The 26,685-nt window shown below is 44.2% G+C and overlaps 1 protein-coding gene across 26 annotated transcripts in view; it reads left to right on the top strand.

Annotated features, from left to right (window-relative positions):
• The first annotated feature begins 10,509 nt into the window (after positions 1–10,509).
• Positions 10,510–26,685, top strand: part of NEXN (nexilin F-actin binding protein) — a 399,622-nt gene continuing 383,446 nt past the window's right edge. For 5 of the 26 annotated variants that reach the window (XM_085602021.1, XM_085602024.1, XM_085602015.1 and 2 more), the window contains exon 1: positions 10,510–10,691. The gene's annotated coding sequence lies outside the window, so the exon portion shown is untranslated. Of the gene's footprint in view, positions 11,456–22,058; positions 22,208–26,685 lie in introns of all 26 variants that reach the window. The other 21 variants (XM_085602019.1, XM_085602011.1, XM_085602003.1 and 18 more) reach the window with 6 other exon arrangements.

Below are 26,685 nucleotides of genomic sequence, written 5' to 3'. Positions count from 1 at the left end.
TCGTAAACGCACCAGTGACCTCCTTTGTACGATTAAAAAGCTAGAGCATTCTTTCTATACATCCCATTCGCAAGAAAGTCTGACCGCTCTCATTGCTGCTAAGATGCAATTTAACAAACAATCCACTGAGGATGCTTCATTGTATTTGTTGAAATCCAGTTCAAAATTCTATGGTGGTAAAAATAAGGCGGGGAAGGTCTTAGCCAATTATTTAAAAGTCAAACAAAACAAACTGAATATTGAATCTGTCTATGATGCTAATTCTGTTTTAAAGCATACAGATGTTGATATTTTAGAGCAATTCTCCCAGTTTTATTCCAAACTCTATTCTTCTGAGACGCACCCCACTGCTCAATCTCTTGCTACTTTCTTTGCCACCATCCAACCACCTTCCAATTTCCCTGTTGACTTATCCGCCCTTGAATCACCAATCTCCGGTGATGAATTACTCACAGCACTTCAGTCACTCAAGAAGGATAAGGCCCCTGGGCCAGACGGATTCACAGTTGAATTTTATCTGCATTTCTCCAAATTGTTGTTGCCCAGACTCCACTCCCTTATTGATTCCTTCATATTAAATGGTTCTTCCTCAGGTACATTCTCAGACGCCCACATTTGTATTATACCCAAAGAAGGCAAAGACACCCAGCATTGTAAGAATTACAGACCAATTTCTTTGGTCAACATTGATTATAAACTGTATGCCAAATCTCTCGCCATTCGATTAGACCCTTATCTTCCTGAACTGCTAGGCCCTGAACAATCTGGCTTCGTTAAAGGTCGCTTCATCACAGATAACACCAGACTTTTGTTTAATGTTCTTTCCAAATCTCCACTGTTCCAACATTCACTAGCAGCCATTGCCCTAGACGCAGAAAAAGCGTTCGATAGGGTGGAGTGGACTTTCCTTTTCTCCGCCCTTAAATGGTTTGGATTTGGCCCATGTTTTATTTCTTTTATCTCCTTACTTTATTCCAGCCCTAGAGCGGCGGTTTGTGCCAACGGTCTAGTTTCCTCTTTTTTCAATCTAGGTAGGGGTGTTCGTCAGGGATGCCCTCTTTCCCCTTTTCTTTTTAATTTGGCCCTGGAACCTTTTCTTTCAAAGCTTCGTCAGAATCCCAACTTACACGGTTTCCAAATCTCCCACACTAATATTAAACTTGCTGCATACGCAGACGATATTCTATTATTCATGTCTAACCCCGCAACTTCTATTCCCGCATTCCTAGCTGAAGTCCATGACTACTCTCAGATTTCAGGTTATAAGCTAAACAATGACAAGTGTGAGATTTTACCCCTTACTAAGTTCACTTTTAAACCGGACTTTATGGCATCCAATTTTACTTGGAGCCCCTCACACATCAAATATCTAGGTCTACACATTACTTCCTCCCTCTCCGACACTGTCTCGCTGTGCCTCAATAAATGCACCCAGAAATTATCCGACCTCACTTCCAGATGGCACCCATTATACCTTTCCTGGTGGGGTCGTCTTGATACGATTAAAATGATGCTCTCCCCGTTAGTCCTTTACACCATCTCCAACATCCCAATTCCTATCCCTGCTAAGTTCTTTAAGAAAATCAACACTATTCTCTCTTCCTTTCTTTGGTCCGGCAAAAAAGCACGTATGTCCCTGCTTAGATTGCAACTCCCCAAATCCGAGGGTGGAGTTAATTTCCCGAATTTTCCCGCTTACCACAAAGCATTCCTTTTGCGGCAAGCTTCCCATTGGCTGCAAGACCCTGCTGAGCCGTCCCCCTTATGGGTTATCATTGAGCGACTTTCTTTATCCCCTTTCACTTTTGCTGAATACCTCTCATTCTCGCGTAAGCCTCACTTTTCCTCAATTCCTATCCACAAGTTTACAGCCAAGTTGCTTCTTTCCACCTCTCCAGGCCCCCCTTCCTCTATAGCAGAGTTTCTCAATTCCACTATCTGGCACAACAATAGTATAACCATCAATCGCAAGCCCTTTTATTGGAAAACCTGGAGACAGAGGGGTTTAGTCTGGGTATCTCAACTCTTCTCTAATTCTGATTTCTTATCCTTCTCCGTCCTCAGCCAACACTTCCATCTCCCTCGTTCTTTTGCCTGCAAGTATCTTACGCTTAAAAATGCAGTCATGTCCACTTATGCTCTTCTCTCTAACCCCCTCATGCATACTCATCCTCCAAATCATACCTCACAGCTTCATTCCTTCTTGCGCACTCACCCTACAGCCTCCTCAATATACCACTCATTTCATACGATTCTCACACCTAGGCCAAAGTCCAAAGTTGAGGAACAGTGGGAATCTGACCTTGCCATTTCTTGGCCCACCTCCCTTTGGGATAAATTATGGACCAAACTCCGCAAGACATCTAGAGCTGCTTCTCTTACACAAACTCTCTTTTTCATATACAACAGGCTTATCTTTTCTCCCCAGGTGTTGAATAAGAGATTCTCTTCTACACCGGATCTTTGTTGGTCCTGTTCTGCTCCTAAGGCCACTCTTTTTCACATGCTTTTCTCTTGCACTTTCACGCAAAATTTCTGGACACTAGTTTGGGCCCAAATCAATGCCATATTCCACACTACATCTCCCTTCTCTTTTGTCAATATTTTTTTAGGTAGCCTTTCTCCTTGTTGGGATGACATTGATCTTAATACGCAAATTGTTGACTTGCTGTTAGCTGTTGCTTTCCAGCAAATCACCGTCAACTGGAAAAACTTTACGAATATTTCTTTTAAAGCATGGTGGTACAATGTTTGTTATAATCACAGGCTAGATACTGCTTTTGTGCACCCCCTTAGTTTAGCTGCTAAACGACATGATTTATGGCTTCCTGTAACCTTGTATCTAGATACCTGTGCTAAACGCTCCTCTCATGTTTCACCTATTCAGCAAGAGGTCTCTAAGCCTCCCTGAGTGACATTGCTTTTCATTTGTACTACTCTTTTCATATAAGCTACTTTATTGCTCATTATTACCAGCGCTGCTTTTTGTTACTTAGCCTTAAACTTTTGTTATCCTCTGATTAATTGTATATTTTCATTACCATGTTTTACTTTTCTCCTCTAATTGAAGATATGTTTGTATTCTTTCTCATGTATTGACACCTTTACTTATCCAATAAAAACCTTTTGAACTAAAAAGAGTTCATAACACAACAATATACTAGCTCGTGCCTGCAAGCACGAGTGAGAAACATATAACACCAGTGCCCTCCAGGTGTTCACAAAGTGATGATGGTGGTTTTAGCTTAACCTTGGAGGTCGGGGCTTCCAGTATTTTCCTACCTCCATGACTGTCTGCTGAGGTTGGTCTCGCCCCAGGTAGTCGTCACCCACCTCCAGCCTGCAGCTCCTCCCCTGCATTCATGGGGTTTACTATCAACATGCTGACATCACACTTGACTCCGTCCTAGATGTACCCTTTTATTGGAACTATTCTGGATATGTACAGTTCCATGCCTTCCCTCCAGAGGGTAGAGTCTAATACATTCGGACCATGGTCCTATATTTCAACCTCTTTCCTGGATTTCAGTGACTGACTTTGAGGCTGCTGAGCCTGATGTCATCCAGAATCCTGCTGGTGAAGCACTCCTGATGACACATGTGAGCTTCGCAGTGGGACCCAGTGTGTGCAGAATCGGCAATCACTCCAACCTGGTCTAGATTTTGAGAGAGACTGCAAAAGATCTTCAGTGGTGGCTAATGAACCATGCTTGGCCCGCTGCAGATCCCTCCCCTTTCCCACCTAGAGCCGACAGTGGTGACCAATGCATCACTTTTGTGTTGGGGTGACTATGTAGGGGAGGTGGAGATCAGAGGAGACGTATCTCCAGCACAGTCCCAGCTCCACATCAACCTTCTGAAGCTGAGCGTGATTCTCTTGGCATTGAGAGTCTTCCTCCCATCCATAAAAGGAAGGTTGATCGGGTGTTCACGGACAACACCACTGCCATTTTGGATTACAACAACCAAGGTGGGGTGGGGTCATAGGTTCTGTGTCATGAGGCTCTGTGCTTCTGGGCCTGGCTGGAGTGACATAACATCTTTCTGGTGATGCAGCACCTAGTGGGATCTCTGAATGCCAGAGCAGATAAGCTCAGCCACCGATGCCTTGCAGATCACGAATGGTGTCTACATCCAGAGATGGCGCCCGGTCTCTTTTAAGAATGTGGAGAACCTTGGCTCAGCAACACGCAATGTCAGCATTTCTCTGTGTTGGAGTTTCCAAAGTGGTTCTCACTCAGAGAAGCACTCCATTTAGTCTTGATCATGGGACTTCTGTACTCCTTCCTGCTGATAGTGCTCCTGCTCTAAGTTCTCACGAAGATGAGGACTGACTGGGCCCAATTCATCCTAGTGGCTCCGGACTGGGCAAGGAGTGTTTGGTATCCCGAACTCATGAGCATCTGTCCTCCGATCAGGCTGCCATTTTGAGAGGCCCTTTTGCTGAAGCAGAAGGGCAGGTTTGTACACCCGAAAACTCACATGCTCATGTGTGGAGATTGAATGGCGACAGTTAAAAGTTTATGATCTTCCATCTGAGATCTGTGATGTCATCTTGGCAGCCAGGCAGCTCTTGACAAAGACTGAATTCTGTCATTGGGACAAAATTGTGGCTTGGTGCTCCTCTCACCAGGTTGAACCACTTTCAGCCTCCGGGTTGGAGCTTTTATTGTTTGTGTTGTCTTTAGCCAGGCAAGGGTTTGCCCTGGGCACCATTAACGGTTACCTTTCAGCCATAACTGCTTTTTTGCAGTTGCCGCAACAGCCATCACTGTTTTAGTCACGCATTGTGACTCGTTTTTCCAAAGGTTTTGCAGCACTTGTTTCTTCCTAGCCACTTCATGATGCCCAAATGGGACCTCAATTTGGTCTTAATGTTCCTCATGGGTTCATCATTCGAGCCCATGCATAGTTGCCCACAAAGGCTTTCACTTTAAAGAATGTCTTTTTGGTAGCCATTACATCGGCCAGGAGGGTCAGCAAGCTTGAAGCTCTTTCAGTTATCACTCCACATACCAGATGTTACCCAAACAAACTGGTTCTTTGGACATTTGCCTCTCTATGCTGATGTTGGTCACTTCCCTTCATGTCGACCAGAACAGCACGCTGACAACATTTTTTCCTCAGCCTCATCCTTCTGAGAAGGAGAGACTCCATTACCTAGAACAAAGGGAGTTCTCACTTTATACTTTGATTGCACCAAAGATCATTGGGTGTACAATCAGATCTTCATTAGGTTCACTCGAGCGAAAAAGGGCAAGGAAGTGCTGAAACAGACTATCTCTCGATGGCTTGTACTCTGGATCAAGAGCTGCTGTGCATTACCTAAAATAAAGCCTCATGAAGGCTTGGGGGCCCATTACGCCAGGGCTAAGGTTGATACTATTGCGTTAGAGTGTGGGGTTCCTTTCCTGGACACCTACCAAGCAGTTAGGGCGACGTCCCTCCATACCTTTATGAGGCACTATGGCTTGATAGTCAGATCTGTTGTGAAGGGCATTTCACCCACTCAGTCCTCCAGGACTTTTTGGTTTGAGCCAATTCCCAGACCCACCTCCAGGGAGGTACTAAGCATATGAGAAGATGAATCATTGTACAAAGGTCTGCAGGTCTAGTACTCAGTGGCTGACGCTATCAAAGACTACCAATCTGATTTAGAAGGTCCAGGCAATGACTGCTTCAACTTCATTACTTGTATTAGGAGTCTAGGTAAAGAGATGGTGGTGAAAGAAGGTGCAATACATGTAGTGGATGCAATTGAAATCTGCAAGCTGTGTTGAATAATGCTATGTTATGCAGATTTGTAGAGCGCACTATCACCTGGGAGGCTATCCATGTGCTGAGCAGGTGTCAACCTAGCCAAACCTACGGCGTAGTGAGACTACTTGAAAATTCAGGTCTTCAGCTTTTTGCGGAATCCAAGAATTGAGTAGGAGGCTGTTGTGTAAATGGCATGGTGTTCCATTCTATAGGAGTGCTGTCGGAGAAGGCTCAACTTCTGGATCTGGTTTTCTGCATGTGTGGGATGAATGCATTTAGGAGTCCAGATGAGCGGAGGTGTCTGGAAGGTCTGTGAAAACAGATGCAATTGTAAAGGTATGCTGGGCAATGTTACAGTGTTATTTAGTGCCTTGAATGTCTGGGTAAATAGTTTGAATTGTGCTTTTGTGTATGGGGAGCCAGTGCAGCTCCTACAGATGTGATGTGATGTGAGTGCGGCGTGGGAGGTTTAGAGTGATTCTGGCTACCAAGTTCTGAATTGTCTGCAGCTTTGTGGTGAGTTTCTTTTTTTTTTCTGATCCGGGCATAGAGGGTGTTCCCGTAATTCAAGTTGCTTGTGTTTCCTCCGGTTTTTCAGGGTATGGAAGCATGAGACCATGACTGTGTTGACTTGGGTGGTCATGTTGAGTTTACTGTTTATGACGATCCTGAGGTTCTTGTTGTAGGGGTAGTAGGTGTCAGTCCTAGCTATGTTGGCCTCCAGGTGGAGTTCCAGGGTGAAGTTCTCTTCCTGAAGATCATTATTTCAGTCTTGTCGGTGTTCAGCTTTAGACAGTTGGTGTTCATCCAGTGAATGTTTTTAATCATGCAGGCATTGAGCTTGAGCCAGTTGCTGTGCGTCTTCTCTGTGAGGGATAGAATGGGTTGCTTGTTGGTCATCAGCATAGGAGAGGATGTTGATGTTGTGAAAGTGGATGATGTTGGCTAGAGGTATTGTGTATATTTTGAAGAGGGATGGGCTCTGGCAGGATCCTTCTGGAACTCTGCAGATTAGGTTGCAGGTATCTGATGTGTACGGTGCAAGGCTGATTGATGGGGCCATTTCAGTCAGGAAGGAGCAGATCCATTGGAGTGTGTGTCCTTGGATTCCAATGTTGTGTAGGCGTTAGATAAGGATAGGATGGGCAACCGTGTAAAATGCTGCAGAGAGGTCCAAGAAAATGAGTGCTGCTCTGTCTCATCTGTCCAGTCATGCATATTCAGACACAATGTTAAGTACTCGTGATCAGCCTGTAGTTGTCCTTATCAACAAATAAATCACAATATCTGCTGCTCAAGCCACCAACTGCCCTTCATTAATCCAGTTTGCATCTTTGCATAGGGAAGCATACTCTCTGCGCATAGGATGCTTTGATACACTTGGTTAACCTTTAGCTTCTCTAGTCTTGCCGAGGTCTTCCAAAATTGGGGTGGCCTCTGTGCTAATTGGCGTGGTCCACATCAGTGAAAACATTCTGGTCCATGCAAGGACCTTGGATGAACACCACCCACACCTAAAAGTTGTCCTGCTGTGGCTGCATCCTTATGCTCAAGAAAAAGGAATGCAAGGTTATCAAACCCAGCATACATCTCTTTGGTTACAAATTCTCATTGTACGGAGTGTCACTGTAGACCTCCGAAGTAACAACATGAGGTTGGTTGGACCACCATTATCGATAGAGGAAGCTCTTAGCTTCCTGTGCATGATCACTTACTGAGGCTTGTACATTCGGAATCGTACACTTATCTCTGACCTGCTTAGATATCTTTTGAAATCCTTGCACACTTTGGAATGGACAGGTAAATAGCAACAAACTTTTCAAGACACAAAACATGCTCTCAGCGGACATCACACTTCTGTAATTTGACATCAACAAAGAGACAGAACTGTCAGCAGAAGTTAGTCCTAAAGGGTTATGGGCTGCTCTCCTCCAGAAGGAACCATACAGGGAACAGGCCCCAATAGTCTGTGCAAGCTGAGCACTCATACCTACTAAACACTGATATTCACTATTCGAGAAGGTAGCCATCAATTAACCTCGAGTGGGGATGCATCCACTTCCACCTGTTTGGCTACATCTCTCAAGTGTCACTGAGCCATAATCTACTGATCTATCTTTTACAAGAGTTATCTTCTAGACCCCATCCATGAGTTGATAAGTAGATCCTTCTTTTTCCAGGAGAACTAATTTACTATTGTCGGTGGGCGAGGGTCCAAAAACCCATTGGAATATAAATCCTGACATCCTCTGCATGTAATTGATGAAGAACTGAGGCTTCTGAAGAGATGGGAAAAATATTTGTTTGGTGGTAGAGGGCTTGGCGCTTATACCAACATTGCTATCTGACATTCAAATAGCTACCACAGCAGACAACAATGGGTAAATCGCAAACCAAGCAAGGATCACGAAAAGTTATCATTTATCAATAGTTCACGCTGTGGGCTTGACAGACTCTAACATCAAAGCACAGCATAAGAAACAACTTATCTGTTACCCAGAGGGTGACCTTATGAGAGGCAGCCATCTAGTAATCCAATATATTTGCACCAATCATGTTCTCAAGTTGGACCATGTTGGTCACCAGGGAATGGTGAGGATCAAAGACAGATTGAGAATTAAAATCTGGATCCCTCAATTTCACAACATAGTAAAAAAAAACATAAGTAGAGAGATTGATGTGGATTTTAAATGAGTTTCTTTCTTCCCACACTGCTTATCTGACCACTTGACGTCCTCAAGAGCATTTCTACATTGATAGGATGGTGGCAGACACCATCCCTCATCAAACGCACGTGTATTTCGACCCCCCCCGATGATGAAGATATCCTACAAGAACAGCAAAACAACAACTGCACCAGTGCCAATCATCGAGTTCATGTATCTGCCATCAATGTAGGAGGTCAGATGCTGGTGAAAAGCAGACATCTTGGGCGTGAATTCAGCTTCCCTTAGAAGTCTCACCCATGAGATGTATGAGGCATAAAAGGCATCTGATGACAACTTGCATAAAGGAAGGAAATGTATCACTCTTAAAGAGATTCCATGGACCCACTATGTGTTCTTGTGCAGGAAATAATCAAGAATTTGGGGTCAAGAGGATTCTTTAGTACATTACCCTCTTATGGTGTCCCTGAGGAGACAGCACTTGAACCTTGCTCCCCCACCTGCAGTGACTCCTACCAATAGCCCCTATCCTCCTGACCCAGAAGACTCTCAGATGTTGTGTGTTACTGCAAGTCCCTCACAAACTGTGACTCCTGATTGCTCTAGCCAGACTAAATTCAACTTGAGATTTAACTTTGTGCCTCCCCAGAAGTACCAAGACTCTGGTCAGTAAATTCTGAAGGCTCAGGCATTTGCTGACTGTTAACATGCTGTGTGTTCTATTTCTCAAGTTCTTAGCTATTGTCGAATATAGGGAGGAATGTGGTGTTGCATATGTGCCACAGCCAGGTGAACATCCCCTTGACACAAGTGTAATATTAATTAAAAGGCTCCAATGCTCGTACTGGGAGCTTGACACACACAAGCTAATTTAGCAGTAGGCCATCCATCCAATACGTTATGCACTCAATAACACATACTCGCAATGTAATGTGATGCAGATTTGTAGAGTGCACTATCACCTGGGAGGGTATCCTGGCATAGAGCAGGTGTGAGTCTAGCCACACATAGGGCCTAGTGGGTCTACTTGGAAAGCCAGGCCTTCAGCTTCTTGCGGTATTCAAGGAGTGAGGAGGAGGCTCCTATGTTTAGCGGCAGGTCGTTCCACACTTTAGGAACGATGTAGGAGAAGGCTCGACTACCGGATCTGATTTACAGTGGGATTGCATGGGATTTGTGCAAGTAGGGATTCAGACGAGCTGAAATGTTGGGAAGGTTTGGGAAAGCAGATGTTTCTTGAGTTTTGCTGGGCGTGGTATGTAGTGCCTTGAAGGTGTTGGTACGGCGTTTGAATTGTGCTCATTTGGGAATGGCGAGCCAGTGGAGCTTCTTCAGGCATGATGTGATGTGAGTGCGGAATAGGAGGTCGAAGAGAGGTCCAGAAGGATGAGGGCCGCCGTGTCTCCTCTGTCCAGCGTCCTGTGAATGTCATCCGTGGTGGCAATAAGGGCAGTTTCCATGCTGGGGTTGGGTCTGAAATCAGACTGAGTGGTGTTGAGGAGTTGGTGGTCGTTTTGGTATTCGGTGAAGTATCTGTTAATTAATTTCTCTGAAGCCTTGGCCAAGAATAGTAGCAGCGATATCAGGCTGTAGCTGGCATGTGTTGAAGGGATCTGGAACACAAGTGCCTCATACAGTGGCTTTTGGCCAAAACCCTTTTGTCATTAAGGTTTTTTGGTTGCGTGATTATGGGGTATTGGAATTCTCAGAAGAGAGCTCGTCTGAATGAGTCTACCGTTGTTGGTGCAGACAGGTTGTGGGGTTCAATGGAACTTATTTAATGAATATTCACCACGTGATCTTCTGTCTCTGCAGAACGATGGAAGAGCGTAGTTAGTGCAACTTCGGATCTCTGCTTCCTTGCATGTATTGACAAAAACGCGCTGTCGGCTGAAAGTACAACTTTTGGCAGACCTCCATGGCCCAGGCCTCCGACGCAGTAGGTTACCCCATACTACCCTGAAGGCAGTGCACAAGGATTCATAAAGCGGAGACAGCGCAGTGAACAGGAACTGCCAGTCTTGTGTGCTTGGAAGACCGGAGGCACGGGAAGTGCGTGTGTTTGCATGGGGTGGGTAGAGGTGCAGAGTGAAGGAACAGGGGACTATGTAGGTGAGGTTGTGTAGGTCTGGCGTATGGCGCAGCGGGTGGGAGCAGGGAACTGTGTGAAACCGCATGTCTATTGTGAAGAAACAACAAAAGGCCGGCTGTGCATGCGTAGCTGTGTGTGCATGGCAGGTTGAAAGCGCTTTTTTTGGAGACCAGGTAAGTGTGTCGGGGTGTTTGTCGGGTGAGCGGGCATCGTAATGTAGGAACTGGGAGCGGTAAAGGCCATGCAGATGCAGTCAATGCGGGGAAGTACAATGTGACGGAGACGGACCATATGTGTATGTAGTTGTGCGGTTTGGGGGAGCAGAAAACGTGGAGTGGGTGTGGGGGAGGTCTGAGATGCAGTGAGTGGGGAACAGGAAAAGCCATGTGTGTGTGCTGGAACAGCTGAAGCCTGGTTTTGGATCGCCTGGAATGCGGGTGATGACCAGGGAGCAGGACTTTTATGGAAACTCGCAGCCCAGACTGTAACTTCAGCCAGACGCGCTGCTCTCAGTCTAGCCTGGGAGAAGCAGGAGCAGTCAGTGCGCCCTGGGACTCTACCGCCTGCCAGCAGCATAGGGAGTCTAGCACCCCTGCTGCCAGCTCGGGACACTACCTCCTGTCAGCGCAGGGACTCTACTACCACCGGCAGCCACCCCGGATTTGGACCGTATTCGCCGTACCAGTGCCCAGGCTGCCGCCTGCCCGCATTGTGCCGCCGTCGCTCTGCTGGAGGAGTGCTCTGCCCGCTGCAGCGCCCGCCTCAGGTGAGCCAGCAGCCAACCTCGCGGCGCTGTCAGCGAGTGCGTACCACAGGACCTGGCTGCAGCAGCACAGCGCGCGCACTGCCTGGTCTAGCGCGCGGCAGCCGTCTCCTGAAGGCAGCCCACCCCAGAGGCGCTGCGCGCTGCTGCTAACCACTCGCCATTGTGGCGGAGGTGGGTATGCCACTTAATGCGTTTCAACAATGCTGTACGCCCCCTCTCTCGAAGTGTCCATGGGACGTGTTTATATTCGAAACGAAGTTTTCTGAAGAAAGTTCCTCTTTGAGAGAATCTTGGTAATAGGCAACATTTTTCACTCTCTCCCTTTCCGAAATGCTTAGTACTGGTTTAAGTAAATAAGACACTTAAACTTTTCTTCGCCCTGGAGTAAACTCTCCCCCTGGCTGTTCCGAATGCTGGCAAGCACGGAGTGTTCGTGGTGAGGAAATAGCTCCGTGTGTCGCGTCAGCCGCTCTCGCAGTGAAATGTTGGCAGGCAGGTGTGCTGAGTGCGTTTAATGTTATGGGTAGAAAATGACTGCTTTACGGTCTATGTGCCCGGTGTAAAGTCGTACCACGGCTATTGTTTTGGGAGTTTGCTTGAAGACACACCTTTCCCCCAGACTGTGTACACGCAGAACTCCGCCTGTGGCGGCTTTGGAAGCGCTGCCTTTTTATGACGAGCCTGCTTTTCTTCTGTGAGGGTCTGAGTTCAGGGAACGTGAAGCACCTCAGTTTCTGTGACTGAGAACAGCCCATTTATATCTGTCATTCACCGAGGCCCACTAGTGCCGGCCATGCAGTGAAGTCACTCAATGTCTGTCGCTCATTCAAAGGCCCAGCAGAGTCAGTCACTCTTCGAGGGGGGAGGGGCAATCTCTCTGTCACTGATTGAAACACTGCAGTAAATGTTGCTGAGTGAAGCACTGTAGCATCCAACACCTTCCCTGCTGTTGCACACACTGGAGAAGGAATAGTAAATTATACTATTCCTAAATCCAACGTGCCCCATGCAGCAAGTCGTGGTAACGACTTGTGATGTAATCGTATGCGATGTAAACAACTCGGTCATTGTAACGACCTCGTTGCAATGGCATGCGATGTATCGCATGCATGATAACCTATATTCGTCATTGCAGGGAGACATCCTTTAGTTTGCATGTTATACATCGCATGCCATTACAACGACCGCATTGTTACATTGCATACGATTACATCGCAAGTCGTTACCACGACTTGCTGTAGGGTTTACCACGACTTGCTGTAGGGGGCAGAAGGTGTTTGATTTACAATCAAACACCTATCCTGCTGTTGCACAGACTTGAGTAAGAATAGTAAATTATACTATTTCTAAGTCCAGCGCGACCCCTACAGCAAGTCGTGGTAACGACTTGCGATGTAATCGTATGTGATGTAACAATGCGGTCGTTGTAACTACCACGTTGTAATGGCATGCGATGTATCGCATGTGTGATAACCTATATTCGTCACGGCATGGAGCTTCACCAGCTTGACTTTGAGTGAAGTCTATCTGGTCTGTGGGTGGACGCCTCGTTCACCCACAGACCAGATAGATTTCACTCAAAGGCTACCCCATCCGCCGTTGAGCGCAGATGCACAGTGGTGCTAAGTAAAGCGATGCCTGATTTCTAATTGAGTACAGCATATTTGGCCTGTCATGGGGTAAAGTCTGTCTGATCTATCACCGACTGAAGCACTTCAGTATGTGTCACATATGTCACTGAGAGAAGCACAGCAATATGTCAGTAAGTATAATCCCGCAAAATCGGTCACTGAAGAAAGCGCTGCCGTCGCTGTCAATAAGCCTAGCGCCGCCGCGTCTATTGTTTTGTTGACCTACTAAAGCGCTACAATTTGTCAATGAGCGAAGCACTACAGCGTCTGTCACGGAGTGAAGCACGGCAGCATTTGGGTGAATTATGGCAGTGTCATCGAGGAGAACACTGCACTGTCACTTAGTGAAGTGCTGGGTTGTCTGTCACTGAGAGAAGTGCACGAATACCTGTCAGAAAGGGATATACTGAATTGTCTTTAGCGTGTCCCCGATTGCCATCTTGTTTGTCACTGTTTCAAGGGCTGTAGTATTTGTTTATCAATTAAGTGTTTCAGCTAAGTGTTGAATTTCTTACCAGGAAGTGAAGTTCTGCAGTGTTTGCAGTGAGTGAAATACCGTGGTCTGCCACTAAGGTTAGCATTGAAGTAGTTATCAGTAAGTGAAATCTGGCAGTGTCTCTTAGTGAAGCACTGCACTGTCATGAAGTGAAGTGCTGGAGTGTCTGCACTGAGTGAAGTGCTGCAATGCCGTGCATACAGGGACACACTGTATTGTCTGTGGTGTGTCCCTGACTGCTAATAGGGCTGTCACTGTGTGTAGGTCTGTAGCTGTAGGGGTTGTCTCCCAGTAGGTGTTTCTCAGCTAAGCGTTGGATTTCCTGTCACTAAATGAAGCCCTACAGTGTTTGTCAGTGAGTGGAATGCTGTAGTGTCAGTCCCTAAGGTTAGCATTGCAGTATTTGATAGTGAGTGATATGAGGTGCTGAGTGAAGTGCTACAATGCCTGTCACCGAGGGTGGCACTGAATTGTCTGTAGCGTGTCCCTAATTGCTACAGGGTCTGACACTGTGTGAAGGGCTGTAGTATTTATCTTTAAATTAAACGTCTCTGCTAAGCATTGGTTTTCCTGTCAGTGAGTGAAGCTCTGCAGTGTTTTCCAGTGAGCGAACCGCCGCAGTGTCTGTCACTAACACTCTCGAAGCTGCACACAGTATATGGTTCAGTTTAGCCCGTACCCACCTGTGCATGAGGGTGGGTCTGCATTCTCTGAGGCAGCTCACTGTGGGGAGTTAGGCTGAGTGTGAAAAGGTCTTCCCTGAGAGAGGCCTTTGCTTCAGTAGGATCTTGAGCAGGACATCCAAGCAGTGTCGCAGCTCCCAATGTCTCAAAATTATTGAGACTGTACATTTTGTGCTTAAAGAGCACGCTTCAAGCTCCCGAACTCTCTGAAAATTAGTTGCAGCGTCACAGCTGCCCCTGGTGTCCCTCCTCTATTTGTCCCCAAGTTGCGTCGAGTGTGAGGCGAGTGCCTGTCCTCCTGCCCAGCCATGTGCTTCCCGGGCACAGCAGGTCACCGCAGCTGCTGCTGATCATGTCACTGTGCGCTGGGCTGCATTCCTGGGCCCCTGACAGTCCCCTCTGCTGCTTTCCCTGGCAGCCAGCAGCCGCCTATCTGCTTCCCAGATAGCAGCTCACCACTCAGGCCCGCACCGCTCATGTGCTATTTATACAAGTTACAGTCTGACCTTCTGCTCTTAAGTGCTTCTGGGGAGCTGTGGCTTCTGCCCGTTGTCCATACTTCATTTATATCAGAGCTCTCAGATTTGAGGGGGCATTACAGTGCATATGTCTTTTCCCCCAATTATTTCATTAAGGTCCAAGAGTCACAAATAAAATTTTGGAAAGGCGGTTTTAAATGTTTGTGAATTACCTACCAGATCGGTCTTCACAGGCGATGTTAAGGACTCAAAAAATGTAGGTAGCAGAAGGTGAGAAGTCCGAACACTTAGGTCCATATTCATTAATACTTTGGGTCAGCGCAAAGTCGCCAAAAGTGACACCAACCAGTGCAAAGTGTTGATTTGTTTACTTTCCTGCGCTCAAAGATATCTGCACTGGCAAGTTGCCTAAAAGTAATGTAAAGTAGCACTGTGCGCAACTTTGCCTCAAGGGTGCATTCCTTGGGTGGTAAATGGGCATTCCTACGCTACCACCCATGGTTTCTGACCCAAATCCCTATCTAATAACATTTGTAAACAGGGCTTTTCACCCCAAAAAATACTCTTCTTTTAGGCAAGCTCAAAGTAAGAAGGACGTTTTTATTTCCTCCAAACATTTCCCACTTTGCATGTGCACTGCACTGAACAGCACACTTAAAAAGTGGGATTTTTTTTAAAAACAAAGTGTGTCTGGGTATAGTACCTTGTACTAGAAAGGAACCTTTGCTGTACAAAACCAGTGCTACATATCGCACACACACCTTTGCACTATGGTGCAAATTTATGTGCGTGGTGCAAGGCAGACAAATTGTGCACTGACACTTGGAAAGAGAGCAGCAGTGCCATATCTCAACAGATACAACACTTTCCTGCTCTTTCCCTCTCAGGTAAAGCAGCGCAGCAACTTTGGTTGCTGTGCTGTGCTCCATTGCATGACATGTGAGTAAATCTGCCCCTTAGACTGGGGAGGAGAAACAAGAAGGGGCTTTTATAACCATATAATCCTATTCTGCAATATTGATTGGTTGCAGTTGTTATACATTTTTAGGTGTTCATATCTTTGATTGACAATACATAGATTCTGCTACAATTGTGCAGCCCGATCTCTGTGATTATAAATCGTATACAGGACCACATATTTTCGTTATTTATGTTGGATCAACAACAACAAAAAATACCATCGTTGAGAGTCCAAAAGTGCACACTAACCACCACCTTTCTGGGAAAGAATTGAAAACTTTCCTCTTCAGACTGTCATTTTGTGGTTCGCATGACAAAATGTGCCTTCTTTGCCCTCATTCCTTGACTGGACCCGGCTTAGACCCTAAGAATAACATCAAGCTTTTGCTCATCTTGCTTTACCTATACCACTACATGTGCTCCTCACCCGGGGCCTTATTACACATAGGGCGCACATTTTCTATTTGCGCCACAGTGCACTTTTAAATAGGTGCAAATGGGGAAGTGCATCCTATTATAGTGAATACACTGCCCTAAGCGCAGCTGAGTAGTTGTCCTGCCCTGGGGGCAGTGCATTAAAGTGAAATACGAAGAGGCTGTTTCAAAGCTGCTCTGTGTTTCACTGTTCAGGCGGCAACCTATCTGCCCTTTAAAGAGGGATTAGAGGTCCCTTTGCAGGTGGGTGCAGCGAGAGACTGCATCCACCTGCAAGGAGATGTCTGGGGGTCCATAGGAGACCCTTTCTCCCTCCAGGGGGTTTGCCATCAGGTAGTGCACTGACAGTGTGTCACTTTTTGTGGTGCACTTTCAGTGTGCCACCTGACAGCTTCTTTGTCTTTACACCAGTGTCGTCAATACGGCGCAGGCACAGAGGTAAAGAGATTCCCTCATTTGCATGGGGCCACAATCCTCTGCGGCCCCTTCTGTAATACCAAAGTGCCCCGGTGGTGAGAAAGCAGACCCACATGCCTGTTGTGCCCCTAGGGGATCTTTCTGTAATCCGGCCCTAAGAGTTCACAGGCAAGCACCCAGATGTACCTGCTTATGTGCTGTTATCACAATAGAGAGTGAGAAAGAGGAGATTTAAACTAGGCCATCACACATCCTCCCGATAACTTGCATGTAATAACATTCAGTATGGCATCTGGGATGATTGACACTAGTAATTTTGCTTTATGTAGGTACATTATGTAGGATAGCCTGTGTACTGTAAGTCAAACAGCAGGCAGAAGCCATCGCCCCCCCCACCCACACACACACCAGTGTGGTATGCTTCATCACTGGGTTGTCCCTTTGAGAATTGTTTGGCATCCTGAGTACGCTCTGTGTCAGCCCTGTAGTCCGTCTGTTTTGAGTTCTTTGTTATGGACCCTAATTGGATGGAGAGAAGGAGTAGTTGGGTGCAATTCTGGTAGAGGTAATGCCCATCCATGGTTGAACTAATTTTTGCCTTTGTACCACAATGAGGTCTTTCTAAAATTGTGTGTGGGGGTGGGCTTAGATAACCTTATTGAGGTCTCTGTGCCACAAGTTTAAAAGAAGGTAGGGTGAAGATAGTAGGGTGAAGTTAGACAACTCTTCTTGCATATGATGTCATCATGATTATGCACTCTTTTTTTATGCCATCTGGGTGGCAGGCACATTTGTCAGGGCCAGGTTCAAATGTCCTGTTGTCACTCTTCTCTAGAATTATCAAAAGGCTATGTGGAGTGTCCAGCAGGTTATCACTCCTGCCTGGTTTTGCTGTTCTTGTTTCCAGGCCAATACCAGCTTTTAGGGTTAAAAATACAACATTGGTGAGGAATGGAGAACCTTTTGTAGTTGTCCTATCCTGAGCTACTGCTTCTTTTCATCCCACTGCTGACAGATTGCCAGACTCAACTTGTCATGAAAAATGAACCGCATTTACAATGCTATAGGTCTCACATTTGCCAGAGTTTATGCTATTGGCATTGTAATTGACAATGCCTTTTATTTATCTGTTTTGATAATTGACACATAAATACAAGGCATTGTCATTTACAATGCCAATAGCTCAAATGCTTGTAAATGTGAGACCTGTTGCATTTCAAAGAAGCGGCCGCAATTATCCAGGACTGCTTGGAAAGTGAAAGCACACATAGCGAGCTGAATGTTGCAGGAGAGCATGTCGTGCCTGCAATAGGTGAAACTCACTAAAGAAAATAGTGCTTACAGACTAAATAAGATGTACCGTGTAACAAACTAAGTAAAAGGGCCAGTCCTTGTGGGAGGTTACAAATGAAGACAAAGCGGTACTAAGGAGGGACTAACAAGCCTATTAACGCATCAGAAGCCAGCATTAAGGAAGGACAATGACACAAGCCAATGACAAATATGGGCGGAGAGTGGGCGGGGCTTTAAGTCCATACTCGAATACAGCATGCCTTGCAGAGCAGCGCATGCGCTGCCTAGGCTCAACCTAAAAAGGGAGAATATGCTGACAAAGAATAACCTAACTTCAGGTTCCATCAAAGCTCTAACAATGCCCTTATTAAAGGTTCACAAAACCATAACTGAGTACGAATGGAAAGTGAACAGAACGTGCAAAGAAAACAACCAAAAAAAAACATCACATACCCAAAGATCCATCCCTCAACACCTAAACAAACAATGTTAGGTCCTTCTGGTATGCAATCATAGTCATACTGTTATATGTGAAAGGCAGATTCTTTTTCTTTTGGGATTATAAACCTTTGACAAAGGGCTTTAGAACGCCTAACCAATAACTTTGGCCCATGGCAACTTAAAACTTCATTAGTAATGCACAGTTAACCGAACCTCTTCCTGATGCTTACTGCACCTGGTCATGGTTTATTGCCTCTTCTCGCCGGAAGCAGCCATAACTACCTTATTTAAGATGTGGTCATATTTCCATGGGTCTCAGTAACACTTGTTTATCCACCAATCCCCTTGGCTATGCAGTCTGCCCTTGGCACAATGTGTTTTTCTGGCAGAAGAGACCTAACATTGTGTGCAATGAGAAAACAAACTGCCCTTCATTTCTCTCCACTGGGCGCCTGTAGCAAAGGTGGACATAGATCACCTTTCCCCCCTTATTCACTAAAGTGATAAGTTCTGCCATGCCTGCCATGGTACAGCTGTGGCAAGCTTACTATTACTACTGAATAGTTTAGCGACTGGTATTGGATATTCGGAGACTGTATTCTTGGATTCAAACCAGCAGCCGTGCATGCCAGCATCTCTCTGGTTCATTTGCTTAATTACTCATCATCCTCCCCCGGATGTTTCTCAATGGACACGATCCAGGGACTCTCACTCGGTGCAATTCACAATCCTATTAAGACTGTATGGATTGCCTGTAAACTCCCAGTTTTCTGCCACTCTGGAGAGAGCGTTCATCTCTAGATATCAGCTTTGGATTGTGTTATGGCACTGTAGCGCTTTTATTCTGGCTGTGTTCTGCCTGTGTTCTGCCTTGTTTTAGCTCACCTCGAAGTATTTTCGATTCGTGATGGTTTTTAATTTGTTCCCAGACTAACAGTACTATCCAATCTCAAGATGCATTAATTAAAGAGATTATATCTTGATAAGAGGATGATTGTTTTTTTCCTTCTATTTGTACAGTACACACAGTCACATTTTGAAATAGTTAGTTGAAAAGTAGCTACTAATTCCCGCTATTTAGTATTTTTGATCCTGCATAAACATAATTTCAAACAAATTAGAGCATATATGTAAACTCAAAATGTTCAGTGATAGTATATGTGTGGCAATTAATCTGGTTCATTCTTACGGCTGACGAGGAGGGACAGATAGAAAAACAAGTGTTTTCCACGTGTGAGTCCTTTAACAGGTGTTCTCACTGGCGAATGATGGTGCATACGGGGATTGTCACGAGGCAGCTGTGAGTCAGGGCTTTCAAGCCTCCAAAACGTTTAGGGGGCTCAGTCCAGTATACATCCTTTGTCAGTGGTATCAAATAAATGTGTAACCACCCACACTTTCAACAGCAGAGTTACGAAGTTAGGGACTGGTTGTTTTACCACAGAGGGTTTTTTTCGCCATGTTTTTTATAACCAACAAGCTGACATGTACCTTTATGGAGAGCTGCTGCCTCCTGGCTGAGGAAATTATCAGTGTTGTTTATATATTTATACTAATTTCCTTCAGAAACCTTTCTAGCTTTGGTGTGAGTGTGTGCTTTTAAAATAAAAATGCATGCAACTTTAGAAAGAAGAAGGCAGTAGCTGCTTAAATAGCACTTTCCACTGAAAGGGCCTGGGCCCATTTGTTCAGTTCTTCCTCGATGTTGATCCTTCGATAGTTCTTTTTAGAAGAATACAAGTATAAAGGTGAGCAAAATTTCATAAATCAGTTTAGTATGCAGTGTAATCCAATATATGGCTACACAATAAAACAGGTTGACAACCAAATGAAGGTTACTCAGATTTATTACAGATTCAGAATTGGCGGACATACACAAATCTCAGCATAAGGGTATAAAAATACAAAGAAAACAGAAGGAATCCAAATCTCCTACAGAGATTTACTTGAAACACTATGAAAATAACAGCTAGTTCTATGACGATTATGCATTGTCAGGAAGCAAATTTTAAGAATCCCCAGCATCGGCACTTCGTTGGAGTAAAGCATTTAATTCTATCTATCCCTACTCTAACTCTAGATGTGTCATCCCTAAATTAGCATTTAAGCAAATGGTTCGAAAGAGAAAAGGTGTCAGTGGTTAGAGTCTTCGTAAGAAGTCACTCTAACATCAAATGTGTGAAGTAGTATAAAGCCACAAGCAGAAAAGAAGCAAGCTAGCACTCAGGTGCTCTCTTGACAAAGGGCAAGATGGAATGGAGATTCTGTCCCTCTCTATGATGCATCATATATTCAAACTTGTATTCAGCAAATGTCCCATAATGCTTTTCTCATGCGTAGTCTACAGCAAGCTCAATCACAAACATTTTCCATGACGTTGATTTCTTTCGCGGTCTTCTCTATGTACGCCCCTCTGCAGCAGTTCGTCCTTGGCCTCTTCTCCTTCTCCCATGTGAACGCACACCCCTTCACCGTATCTCCGCCAGGCCAGGATAACTGTAACTCCTTCATTCCTCAAGTATCTAATGGCACAATCCTCTTACTCTTCACTAATAGAGTGTTTAACCACCTGCAATGCAGAACTTGGGAACAAGCAACATTCTACAAGACTCGCGTGGGAATCTAAGCATCAATTTCAGAAACGAGAACATTCACAATGTACTATGAATTCAGGCCTACAATTTAGGGTAAAATAATAAATGCACCATGAAATTTAAGTTTAGCATTTCCATAAAATCATTAGCATGTTCAGTAGAAACGCTCTCTAAACTACATTAGTAAGTTTAATTCAACTACATCATTGTTTTATGAAACATTCAAAAGGCATTTAATGTGTGAATGCGTCAAACCACTAATGAGTCCTATATAAGTGTGCTACATTGTCTATACGTAACTAGTACAATTCTATGAATCATTTGTTAAGCTTCACATTAAATCATGTTAATTTCATAAGAACAGGTTAATTGATTTGCGTTGCCTCTGACAGCAAATTTCACCAAAACGCAGAATAATATGTGAGTGCATATTATAAGAGGTTACATTGCACTTCTAACGGGTACCATGTAGGATACAAATTAATGCTCTATCACCAGTAAAGCAGATAGATCATTATTTGCAGGTGTTGCCAGTGACACATCACAGTGTCGAGCCTAGTGGTGGAACTGACTAATGTAGGATCCTCGCTATTCCAAGATCACCCTGTCACCAATCAAACACATTACAAAACACACTGCCACTTTGATCAGTAATCCTTCAGGATTATTGTGCAATATACATTGAGATATAATAATACATCAGGATATATGGTCAGTCATTAGGTACGTAACCACCAGCAGTTTCAGCAGATACTTCAGTGGTTCTTGTTGTATGGTACTGGATGAAATTCTGCTTGCCTGATAACTGTTTTCTCCTAGGCTGGGCAGATTTGTCACACATTTCCTTTTCAGCATGGTGGCCATATCCTAATATTGTTCTGTTGTCCCTGTTACTAAGTAGTTAATTGAAAAGCCATGGCAATTTGAGATTATTTGGTGAATTGCTCTATCTTAAGCAGTCAATCAATTGGCCATTACAGACCCATCTGCTTCGCTTGCCCAACTTTCTTCAAGGTTCTTCCCACTTTAAATTGCTCTGATCATGATATTTGGGCACAGAGAGGTCTAGGTTTCTTTTTTTGTAAAGAAAATTAGCAAATGTATTTTAATTTCACACACACATGTGCACGCACCACCCCACACACACAAACGCATTGTAATTTTCTATTTATTACCATTGCCGAGCATGGGGAGGAGCCATCACTCACGAGAGGCGAAGCCTCAAGTGGGTTATGATTCCCCTCCCCTATCCCAGTAATGCTAATAAACAGCATATTGTACTCTGTGCATTTGCATACAGGTTTTATGGCATGGCAGTTTTCACATGTATTTATTTTCACAATAGGCGTTTAACCAAAACCAGAATTCAAGGAGTGAAATTTCATTGAAGAAACCTTGTGTCTACTAGGAGACTTATTGCTGGGTGTAAAGCATTTGTTACAACCTGTGAGCCAGTAGGCAGCGTTCTTCCAATGTGGATTTTGCTGTACTGTGGTAAGACACTTGAATTTGACCTTTGAAATTTAGTGATACGTGTGTGAATTGTGATATACATATGTATATACATATTTGTTTTTTTACATGGACTCAAACTTAGAAGCAAGTAATTCAAGATGGTCAAATTGTCCACTGTCGCTGGTTGGACACCATGTTGAGTGGGAGAAAAAAGTGTTCCTACCATGATGAAACTCACACATTTAAAATAAAAAACAGCAAGGAAGGGACACTGGAAAGAATCTACCTTTCAAGAAGATTAGGCATACCTCCACAATTGCTGAGGTCTCACATTGTTATCGAATTCGAAAATCTCGCAAGCACACTCCTTGAAAATGGGACTTTTGTAGATTTTCACCCATGTCCTGAACACCCCCACCACCGACCCATAGCCCCATTCCTGCAGATTGTCATAGGGAGAAAAATTCAGAGACAGGGCCAGACTGGGAACCAAGAGAGCCCTGGCAAAAATGCTATAACCAGCCCAGCTCCCTTTGTCTCCTTGCAGAGTCTCTCTCTTTCCATCCATCCATTCCTGTTCTCCTAACCTCTCTCTTTTCTCTCTCTCTAATCCTTTTCTCTCCACTGGCCTCCTACACCTGCCCCGTTCCGTCTCTCTTGAAGCCTCCTTGTGCCTGTTGTAATTTACGTTGAGGAGCTGGGGAATATGGGGAATATGACCTATGCACAAGGGGTGGCGCTGGGCTTTGAAAAACGCTGTCTAAGGACGCCAGCCCACCAGGCAAGTGCCCAGTGCAATAAAATGCCTGGCTGGTCCTGTTCAGAGATGTAGATGTGGCGAAAAAGTGCATTTAATATTTTTGTCACTCCGTTTGACTTTCGCCTTGAAGTCATTTTTCAGTGTGAAAAAATAATTCCATTTTCCTCTCCTCCCACCAAAAAAGAAAAGGTTGTGCTTGTGTCACTGCCCCTGCTAATTTTTTATTGCAAGCGCCACCAAAATGTGAGAATGCTAAAAAAATATGATTTCCATGGGAGCATCAATGCTCTTACCATTGGGAATCACTTATCGCAGAAGCAAAAGTTTGCACACCTGGGATCAAAGTTACTATCATTCATGCAACGAAGTGTTCTGTGACAAACTACAATGCTGCAAAGTGGTGCACCTACGATAAAATTGGCGGTGCTTGGGTAATAAAATGCTGGTTTGGCAACACATTCAGGAGGGCTATTTACAAATACATTTTTTAGTGCGTGAAGTAGTATTCAAGTAGTACTCTTGAACAAACTCTTACATGCCTTGGGGAACTGGCGCCAGAAACTGTGAAACTGGAATACAATGAAATAGAAATATTCAGACACTATTAATATGCAGTTAGTAGAAATAGAAAGGACTCTAGTTCTCGGTACACTTCTACTAACGGAGCTGGACGTTTCTGGCCAATTTACAAAGGCAAGTAAGAGTATGTGAAAGTGTATTCTTGAAGTGCTACGCGGTCTAGTACTCAACTCTTTGTGAATCCACCCCCTAAGAGTTGTGGTACAGAGTGTTTTGCGTTGACTAGAGCTTGTACTCACGGTACACCCTTGAGTTTTCATCCCTGTGTGGTGACCACCTCCAAAAAGTAAGCTGTGTGAATAGTGTAATTTTGCTTCAGTTTCACGTTACATTTGAGAATCTCACATTCTCCATGTCTATTATTTGCGCCTCATTTCTCTTGGCATTAGGAGCTCACACAATGCCAGGTCACGCTATTTTACGTGATTGGTTTGGCAAGGGTCCTTACCCATTATGGCCACTTTTGCACACATTAAAAGGGGGGCTGGCATTGTGCAAAGCGTTCTTAGCACTACAGCTGCCTCAATAAAGTAGCTTTTGTGTGTTAAAGTTGATGGGCACCACCGCGTTGCCACTTTTTGTTAAACATCATTGCTAAGCGTCTCATGAGCAGTAGTTATAAGCCATAGTAAATTTGGGACTTAGATGTATTTTCTTATGCACTAAGTAGAATTTGTGCATGAGATTTTTTAATTTTATTTGCATAGTTTACCCTGTTGTGTGTATGTGTATATATAGCCAAAACTGCTGAACGGAATTACACCAAATTTTGCAAAAAAGGTAGTGCTTGGTTCAGAAAGCGCCCTTTTTTTAAATGGTATAAATCCGTTCAGTTGTTGCTGAGAAAATCCAAAAATAAAAGTTTCGATAGCTATGGCCGTGGTGGATCCGCGCACCCTCCTGATCACGAGCTGCATTCTAATTGGCCGTCAACACTTCAAACCAGGAAGTGTTTGCAGCCATCTTGTGCCTCGGTAGAACCGAGGCACAAGAAAACAGTCAAACAAATGCGCAAAATAAGAAAAGGGGGCAGGGTAGAAACACCCTGACATCCTAGGCCTGCTTAGGGGGTCCCACAAGGACCCCCAGGGCCATAAAAAGCATTATTTTTTTATTGCGGATCCGGCCGTGAAAATAAAAAAAACAAAGCACGGGCTCCCGCGCTTCGTTATTAATTAGCCCCCGGGTGGGCCAAGTCCCAGGGGCATGTCAAAAATTATTTGCGGGGGCCCAGGGGGACTCCCGCAGCCCGGGGACCACCACCCCCCGGGGCTTTCTATAAATATTTGTGGGGGGCACACAGCCCCGGGGACCGCCACTGCCGTTATAGTTAGCTGTACTAACTATAACGGGGGAATTTCTATGGTTTTGCACAAGTGAAATGCCCAACTAACTATAACTTTCCTTAAAACCCATGGTTTTTTCAGTGAGTTTCTAAGGTTTTTTAAATGCTAATTTCCAACTATAACGTGCCTGAAACCTATGGTTTTTTCAGTGAAAAAAAATAAATATATATATATATAGATATTCTCTCCAACTCCAGTCACTGACCAGAAAAGCAGCGGGCACTCCAGAAGCGTGTGTAATAGTTATTATTGACTGCGGGCGTATGCACTGCTCCGACACGTTTCGGCTTAAAAACAAGCATTTGTATATATATCCCCATTCTGGTGCAGACTCCCATCTGTGCTGAATAAGGATTATTTAGAATAAGGTTTGAGACAGGCTTGCCTGGTAGGAAAAAAAGTTGGCCTTCATTTGATAATTATTAATTTCATAAATTTACTTAAATGGATGAACGTAATTTATGTTTTGCAAAAACTACAACCTGGAAAAGTAACTTGGCACAAAACTATCTGGGCTACGATGGATTAACACAGATTATTCTCTCCACACCAGAAAGGTACATTTCCCTTTCAGTATCTCATGCTTAGACAACAAACAAACAAGTGAGTAATAAGAATATTTAAAAAACCAAGATGGACGGTTACTTGTTGAACAGAGATTGAATGATAGTCCCACATCCCAGGTGTGAGATAGGAAAAAGCCTTTCCTCTTAATCTACTCCGTCTAATCTTAGGTGAAGAATTAAAATACAAATGAATGGCTCTCAAAACATGGATTGGAGCGAACCAGCAAATCCGACTCAAAACAAGCAAAGGGCTTCTTCGTCTATGCAGCATTTAAAGGCAAATGCACGGGGTCTTAAAAGCGATCCTTTTAGAAACAGGAAGCTAGGACAGGTTAACCAGATGATTGGAAATATGTTTGCATCATACCGAATGACGTATACAATATATGTTACTACTACTTCCACAGTAAGTAGGTTTGCATGCTTTTGCCGTTCTTTTTCAATATATCTCTTTCCTGGGCATACAGTTCTGAAGTCTTCAATGGCAAACAATTTAAATTGACCTTCTTCTGGAATTACTACAGCTCATCCATGACCGACCAATGAGTAACGACATAATATATCTTTCAAGTAATAACACATCGGATTGATATGTGGATGGTCATCTCTTGCCATTAATATCTGTAAGACACATTGCAAAATCATGAACTGCTTGTGCGCATATTCGTTAGGACCCCACACTACCTGGGAGTGGAAAAATACATCCAGAATGACTGCCCGCGCAGTTTTTATATTTAGAATACATGCGCTGGAGATCCTGGGCTTACATTACTATGAGGTATTTTAAGAACAACTATAGTAATATTCTGGGGATGGGACCATGTAACCAGTTATTAATATCAATTGGTCTCATCCTACATCGGAGAATTTGCCAGCATGCCAATATTCCACATACATGGACAGTGCAATGATTTAGATGTGAGGAGAAGTGAGTTATACTATGAAGAATCATTTTAAGAAATTATATCTATCTATCTATCTATCTATCTATCTATCTATCTATCTATCTATCTATCTATCTATCTATCTATCTATCTATCTATCTATCTATCTTATCATTTTCTCATTTGGTATTGTTGATATTTAAGTCTGCTGGGTTTTGTGAAACAAGGCATTATTGCTTCGCTGTGAATTGTCACCAAAAGATTTTGATAGAAAGCATTTGTAAACCTGCTTTGTATACGTTTTTAGCTGTGCAGCATTTTTTAAACAATTAAATGATTGAATAATGTAGTATATTGGTTTTCATGACCACACATTTTTTCA

This window comes from Triturus cristatus, chromosome 4_2, assembly GCF_964204655.1.
Source record: "Triturus cristatus chromosome 4_2, aTriCri1.1, whole genome shotgun sequence".
In the NCBI taxonomy this organism is placed as follows: Eukaryota; Metazoa; Chordata; class Amphibia; order Caudata; family Salamandridae; genus Triturus; species Triturus cristatus.
Note: the sequence above shows the minus strand (reverse complement) of the source record. Positions and strands in the feature narration are given on the sequence as shown.